This window comes from Bison bison, unplaced genomic scaffold (genome assembly GCF_000754665.1).
Source record: "Bison bison bison isolate TAMUID 2011002044 unplaced genomic scaffold, Bison_UMD1.0 scf7180017864508, whole genome shotgun sequence".
Classification (NCBI taxonomy): domain Eukaryota; kingdom Metazoa; phylum Chordata; class Mammalia; order Artiodactyla; family Bovidae; genus Bison; species Bison bison.
This window is the reverse complement of record NW_011495064.1, coordinates 13,985,676-13,992,679: the sequence shown is the minus strand read 5'-3', so window position 1 is coordinate 13,992,679 and position 7,004 is coordinate 13,985,676. Positions and strand designations below refer to the sequence as shown.

The 7,004-nt window shown below is 36.0% G+C and overlaps 1 protein-coding gene across 4 annotated transcripts in view; it reads left to right on the top strand.

Annotated features, from left to right (window-relative positions):
- The window catches only part of ZNF638 (zinc finger protein 638), a 92,074-nt gene that overhangs the window by 509 nt on the left and 84,561 nt on the right, over positions 1 to 7,004 (top strand). The gene's annotated exons all lie outside the window — the stretch shown is intronic.

Genomic DNA, 7,004 nt, shown 5'->3' with positions numbered 1-7,004 from the left:
CCTGCTTCAGAAAGAGCCGCCTGACGTGTTTGCACTGGGCGGAGGAACGAAAACAGCCCTTTGGCAAGGCCGTGGCTGCCCCTTCCCCATCGGCGCAGGGCCGGCCGGGCCGCGCCAGGCCTGACAGGAGGAAGCGGTGGTGAGGGAGCTTCGCGGAGGGAGGAACCATTCCCGTCGGGCCCGGAGGAGAGGCAGTGGAGCTCGAGCTGAGCCCATTAGCGAGCGACATTGTATAAGAAGCGTGGAGGAGAAGAACGTGTTTGTGTTCGGGGCTGGGGAAGGGGGAGCTGAGGTGAAGGGGGAGCGTACGATGTAGCGGCTTTGGCTGGTCCGGGTTTCTTGTGCCTGCCTTGTGCGGGAATGAAAGCCAAGAGAATGTCGTCTCTGTGCGGGATACGAAGGGCTCACGAACTGCTCTGATACTTACTTCCAGATTTCTCAGAGGAATCGAGAATGCGGATCGCTAGTGATTCCTAGCTTGGGCCCGTTCTGTTCAAGTTGGGGGGAGAACGTGTACCACATACGAGAATCCTTGAGGACAGCTGAAACAGATCTTCTGTTGAGATAACTGAATGAGGGAGACTTCTATTATTACAAGACCTGTAATTGAACTAGACAGTGAAGGCTGCCTCAAGCTATTTCCTCTTAATCTTAAATTTTGCTCCTAGGCAAAATTTGGGGGGGGGAATACTATTTTAATCTGGAGGAGTTCTGAAAAAAATTTGTTATAGGGATCCGGCGACTTACGTTGGTTTAAATTCTTTTTCTAACCAGCTTTGGAATTGTGCAAACAAAATTTTTTATTGTAAAGGGTTAATGTATTTTTCAAGGATGTCTGTTGGCTCATTTACAATTAAAATTGATAAACTGAAAAAACTTACAAAAATGAGGTTAATGAAATTTATACAGAAAAATGAACGCATAATTTACATTATTTCAACATAGCTTTAAATATTGTTGATGAGGTATTCTAGACTTAGTGGGCCTATGTTGTATTCTTTTTCTTTTTGGCAACATTTCATATACACTTTATTTTGTATTCCCATACTTTGTAATATACACTTTTAAGTAATTATGTAATATACACTTTAAAATAATATGTAATATACATATTTTATGTAATAGACACTTAAATAATATACACTTTAAAAATTAACACGTTAGTACACTAAAATATGCTGGACCATTCCCTTGATTGGTTGTTGAAACCAAGTGAGGGAAAGATAAAACAGTTGGAAGAAATCACAAAATCTCATCCGTTTTTATTACTAGCTTTATGTCACACATATCTATTACCTTGAGTATTGGTTATATTTTAGTTTTGTAACTGTAATGTGTTATTTTGTTATGGAAGGTGTATACAGCAGATACTCAGGTTTTAAAAATGCTTCTTAGAATCAGTGATCACTTTGTATTTCATGGCTGTCTTAAAGGTTTTCTCTTGGGTGCTCTTAAGAAGGTCATCTCTGGAAATTTTGTTTTTATGTAGTGAAAGAAAATGAGAGACAAATAGTTTAGTGGAAAGAGAATAGGCTTTGGAATCAGAAGATTTGGCTTCGAATCCCAGTTTTCCTCTTACTGTCTGAGTGAAATGTGGGGTAAGTTATTTTAGTCTTCCTGAACTTTTATTTCCTTGTCTGTAAAGTGGTAATAATACTGCTTCCTGCCTGGAATTATTGTGAGGGAGAAAATGTGTGAAAAGCCCCTATCCTTTGAGACATAACTAGGTGCTTAATAAATGTTAGTTGTTACTACTGCAAATTTTTAGGTGCTTTGGAAGCATCTTTTGATAGAAAATTGCAACCTGCAGATAGTCCCTCTTAATAAAAAGAAGAGGCTTAAAGAATGTAGGTTAAATTGATAGAATTTTGGAGCTGAAAGATCATCTAATGTTTCATTAAAATACTTTGTTCATCTATAAACTTTATGTATACCTCTCTTACTTTATGTATACCCCTCTTGAAGCATGTATCAAAATTGTAACCATTTATTTATATCATTGTTAGGCTCATCTTTGTATCTGTCTCAATGCCTAGTTTGTGTTAGATACTCACAGGTCGGGTGAATGAACTCAGCTGATGGTTGCCAGAGTCTGGGTAAGAACACAGGCTTTGGGGTCCAAATCATGCTTTGCTCCTATGACTTAACGTATACTGATCAGGGTTTGGAAAAAAATCTGTCCAAATGATTAATAAAATGCTTTATATACTGAGAAACAGTGCTTCTAGTCTGGGTACCCAGTAACATATTTTGGGGTGTTTTGCAAGTAAACAAGCCACTGAATGTTGAAGTGGTTTAGAGATCCTCCAAACTGAAAGTAATTATACTTGTGGCTAAAGCCAGTAAGCCTTCTTTATGTTTAGCTTTTCTTACTCTTTCACTGCCTCAACTTATTTATTTACTGTAGTCTGAAATTTGTGATTGAAGTGAAAATGAGAGGAAGATAGGTATATGGAAAATAAGAGTAATGGAAAGGAAAAAAACATGGTAGGGAAAAGGTAAGGTATAAAATAAAACACAGCTCTAATGATCAGTGAAGATCAAGAGTAATGGTTTTGTATTGAAAAGAAAAAAGTTCAGGGAGTTTAGGAGAAGGAGTTTTTAAGGTGTGCATATTTTGATATTTTCTTAGTGCTACCTTGGGAAACTTATATTTTGGATTATTTTTCAACTCTTGAGCCCCTTAAATAAATACCAAAATATATTTATTGTTACAGTCTTTAAGTTTTCATACTTTTCCCTTGCCTCATTTCTAGTCCATTTTATTAAACTTTCAGGTGATTTCTTTGTTGTCTCTGCCTAATGAGTGACTGTTACCAACTTTCTATTCTTTTTAATTTCCTCACTTGTTAGAAAAATTTTTTTTAATTAGGGAAAATTTTAAGTCTTTACAAAAGCAGAAAGTATTATATACTTATCACCCAGCTGCAACAATTAAAATTTACAACAATTATAAGTAAATCTTGTCTCTGCTCTCCACCCTATTTTTTTAAGCAATTCCTATGACATATTCCTTAATTTATAGTTCAGAATTTTTCTCTAAAATTTTAGAAAAAGACCTGAATATCACACCTAAAGTAATAATAATTCCTTAATGTCAGATATTCAGTCAATTATTCAAATCTCCCCATTTATTTCTTACATGCTACCCCACCGTATTGATATTTTTGGAAATTATCTAGGTCTTAATGAAAGATAACTACCTGCTTCTTAAGTAAAGCATTTTGTTTATTAATGTAACATTTTTTGAGCCATCTGTTGCATGTCAGGGGGTATAATTTTAATCATTTTTTACATCAACAGTACGTGGAGTCATGGGTTAATCAGCTTGCTGAGGCTCACATTTTTAGCACTCCAGGATCAGAATTAAAGCACTGAGTCTAGGGTCTGAGTTCTTAAAAAAACACTGTGCTGTGTTAGTCGGAAATTTTATTTATGGGAGTTACCCAATTTTGCATGAAATCACTTGCTGGCACCCTTCGTAGTAGGGTGGGTGTCTTCAGATCAGTGGAAGTTTCCCCAAAGATCAGATTATTATGGATTGCATAATGGTCTGACTAACAGTCAATAGTTAGGGAGTGAACATGATGTAGAAAAAGAATAGCCAAATCCAAAAAAGTGCTTAGGGCTGATTTTTTTTTTATCATTGCCAGTTTTCTGCCTGTAGCCATACTTACTTATAGTCCTTTTTTGACTGAGGATGTAACTAAGATGTTAGGTAGCCCAGTGTTGGGTCATTAACTATTTTTGAATGAGTTAAAATGCTGGCTGACAGGGGAATACCCGATTTCCCTTCCCTCTGTCCTTTTGCATGCTTGAATGCACACACACCCTTATTTTTTCCCTGAACTATTTTGAAAGTAACTTGCACATACTGTACTCTTAACCTTTATTAGTTTATTAGTTATTTAGTAGTTTATTACGTAAGAATAGGATATTTTCTTCTGTGGTCATAGTACAGTTATCAGTCTCAGTAAATTTAATGTTGATTTGATTTTTTTTTTTTTTTTTTTACCATTTTCTGATTTTTTTTCAGTTGACCCAATAATGTTTCTTGTAGCAGTTCTCCCCCTCTCTAGTATAGGATCAGTCTAGGATTAGGTAACTGCATTTAGTTACCATGTTTTTTTAGTCTTGTTTACTTTGGAATATTCTGTAGTCTTTTTATCTTTTGTGAGGTTGACATTTTTGAAAAATACTGTTTGCTTTCATTTAATAGAACATTTCTCACTTTGGATTTTTTTTTTAATTCTTTTTTTGATGTTTCCTCTTGAGTAAATTATATGTCCCTGGCCAGAAAAATCAAGTTTCTATGTTCCCCCCATGGTACCAGATCTATAGATGAAGTCCATCTACCCTTCATGAATTATGATGTCTGAGCACAGGTTTGGTCAAAATGTTTTTTTCCCCCTTGAACTGATCTGTGGAGATTTAACACCACCCAAATGTCTTATTCCTCATTAAAATTTAACTCAGGATTTTTGCCTGAACCAATCTTTACATTACTATGATGTTACACAGTGATTTTCCAACTTAGTGATTCCTCTGTGTTTACAATGATTGATTGCTATAGAGGTGTGGACACCTGGTTTTTTCAGTGGTTTGTAATTTATTACTGTCCAGTTGTTTATTGCTTTCTCTTACATGTGTATATGTATGTGTGTGTATGTGTGCACATGTGTGTATGTGTGCACATGTGTGTATATGTGTGTGTGTGTGTGTTAATCCCTCAGTTACGGCCAACTCTTGGCAACCCTGCAACACCATGGGCTGTAGCCCACCAGGCTCCTCTGTTTGTGGAATTTCCAGGCAAGAATACTGGAGTGGGTAGCCATTCCCTTCTCCAGGGGATCTTCCTGATGCAGGGATCGAACCCAGGTCTTCTGCACTGCATGTGGATCGTTTTACCATCTGAGCATCAGGAAAGCCTGTATATGTATATTTATAATCCTGTTTTCCACAGTCAGAATCCTGGTTCCCAGTGCTATAAAACATTTACCTAGGCTCTTCTCGATCCCATGGTATATCTGAAGTTATTTAAGAATTAATTCATCCATACCACTGCAAAAAAAAAAAAAAGCAAAAAAACCCAGACTACTAAAAAGAGTGAGAATTCTTAAAAGTTATCTTTTCTCCTAAGTCAGATAGTGGTTTTATAAATTACTTAAGTAGTTTTCCTTTTCCCTTTTAAATAGCTATGGTGTTCATTTGAAAAATGAATTAGTTTGCTTTCAGTTTTAGCTTTCCCCTCTTCCCATCCTTTTTTAATTAAAAAAAAAAAAAAATTACATTGTTAACCTGATTCTGAAACTCAAAATTATATAGAAGGTATACTCCATAAAGTATCATTTCCATTTATTTCCTTTCAGTCCTTTCTGTTACCCCCTATGTAACCTACTTGTTTCCTGGTTATCCTACTTCTTGTAACCGTTAAGCTAAGTGGATATATGTGTCTTCTTGTTTCCATTTTTTACATAAAAAGACACATACGCTGTTTTGTAGTTTGTAAAGACTTTAAGGCATTTGGCATTTTAAGACATTTGGCCAAATAATTTAGGTATGCTTAATTGAAGATTTTGGATGGCATTACCGATGCAATGGAGATGAACTTGGGCAAACTTTGGGAGATGGTGAGAGACTGAAGGCCTGGCATGCTGGAGTCCATGGGATCGCAAAGAGTCAGACATGACTGGGCGACTGAACACCAACAAATTTAAGATTTTGGAAACCCATTCTAGGCAGGTGGGAACATTTTTTGGCTCATGCACTTCTTGAGGGCAGGGAGGGCAAAGATGCAGTTTTACCTCAAGAACAACTGAGTAGTAAATGTCTTCAGTACTATAGTTACCTCTTGGTCCTGCTTACCTGTTACATTGGCGTTATTTTGTTTCAGTGTTTGTGCTTTCTCACTAAGGTGGTGAGTATGCTGTCAGCTGCATTTTGTCAACAGTTTTATCCGTACTTATGATTTTTCTCATTTCTAGTTTTAAAAAAATCCCAGAAAAGATTTCTTTATTCCAGTTTGGATTTGGTGGTTTCTTTTGGACTAATGTGTTTTATTTTTTGAGAGTACTGAAGTAATAAGCAGAACCACTATCTCAGGGGGGCATCATTTACTGGGAATACTGTGTTGTCTGTAAAGAATCATTTATGTGTACAGTATGTATATTCCTAAAAAAAGAAAAACATGTAAAAATTATACTCACGTATCTTATTTATAAAAAAGTTTGTGTTCCTGAAAATAATAACTCAAATCATTGCTATCCAAGGTTTTTAATGGCTTTCATGGTAATCTATTTCTGATATTGTGCATTATTAGCAAGTTGATCTTCCATTTTCTTTAAGATCTGAAATCATGATGATTACCAATCCTTTGTGAAGTTTGTGATGCCCTTCATGATAAAAACAATGTTTCTAGTTATCTGCTTATTTTTTCTTTGTTTCTTTGGGACTTTCATTGAGGTGTGCCACATTTTGGCATTTTAACATCCAGCATGATATTCTGTATTTACGCTTGTGACACCTTCAGAATTCTGTGACTTCCATACCTTTTGTGGGACAAAACTAAAGGTAGAAGAGAGTTGGCTAAGTGGATCTGTCTGTATATACTAGAGGAGATTAGAAGGTTGAGAACCAGTTAAACTGAGAAAAGCACAGAAGTAACTGGTCAGGGTAATACTTGCGTTGTTAGTAAGTGTGAAGGTAGATTTTATGTATTCTGAGACACAGTTGCTCTGACACAGGGTATCAAATCAGGTATGTGGGTATAAAACTAGAAAAGTAATGTTAATGGTAGTTTTCCTTTTGTGGTAAGGTTAGAAGACTGTTCTTTTCTGCATGTCATGAAGATGATATTTCTTTGGGGAGGGTGGTCATGAACAGGTATTGCTTTTTTAATAATTAGAAAAAACAAAGCTATAAAATTTAAATTTTATGTACCTAGAATACAGGATGGAAAGAACATTGAGAGGAGTTCAATTTGTGGCCTTGCCAGTTAGTTCTAA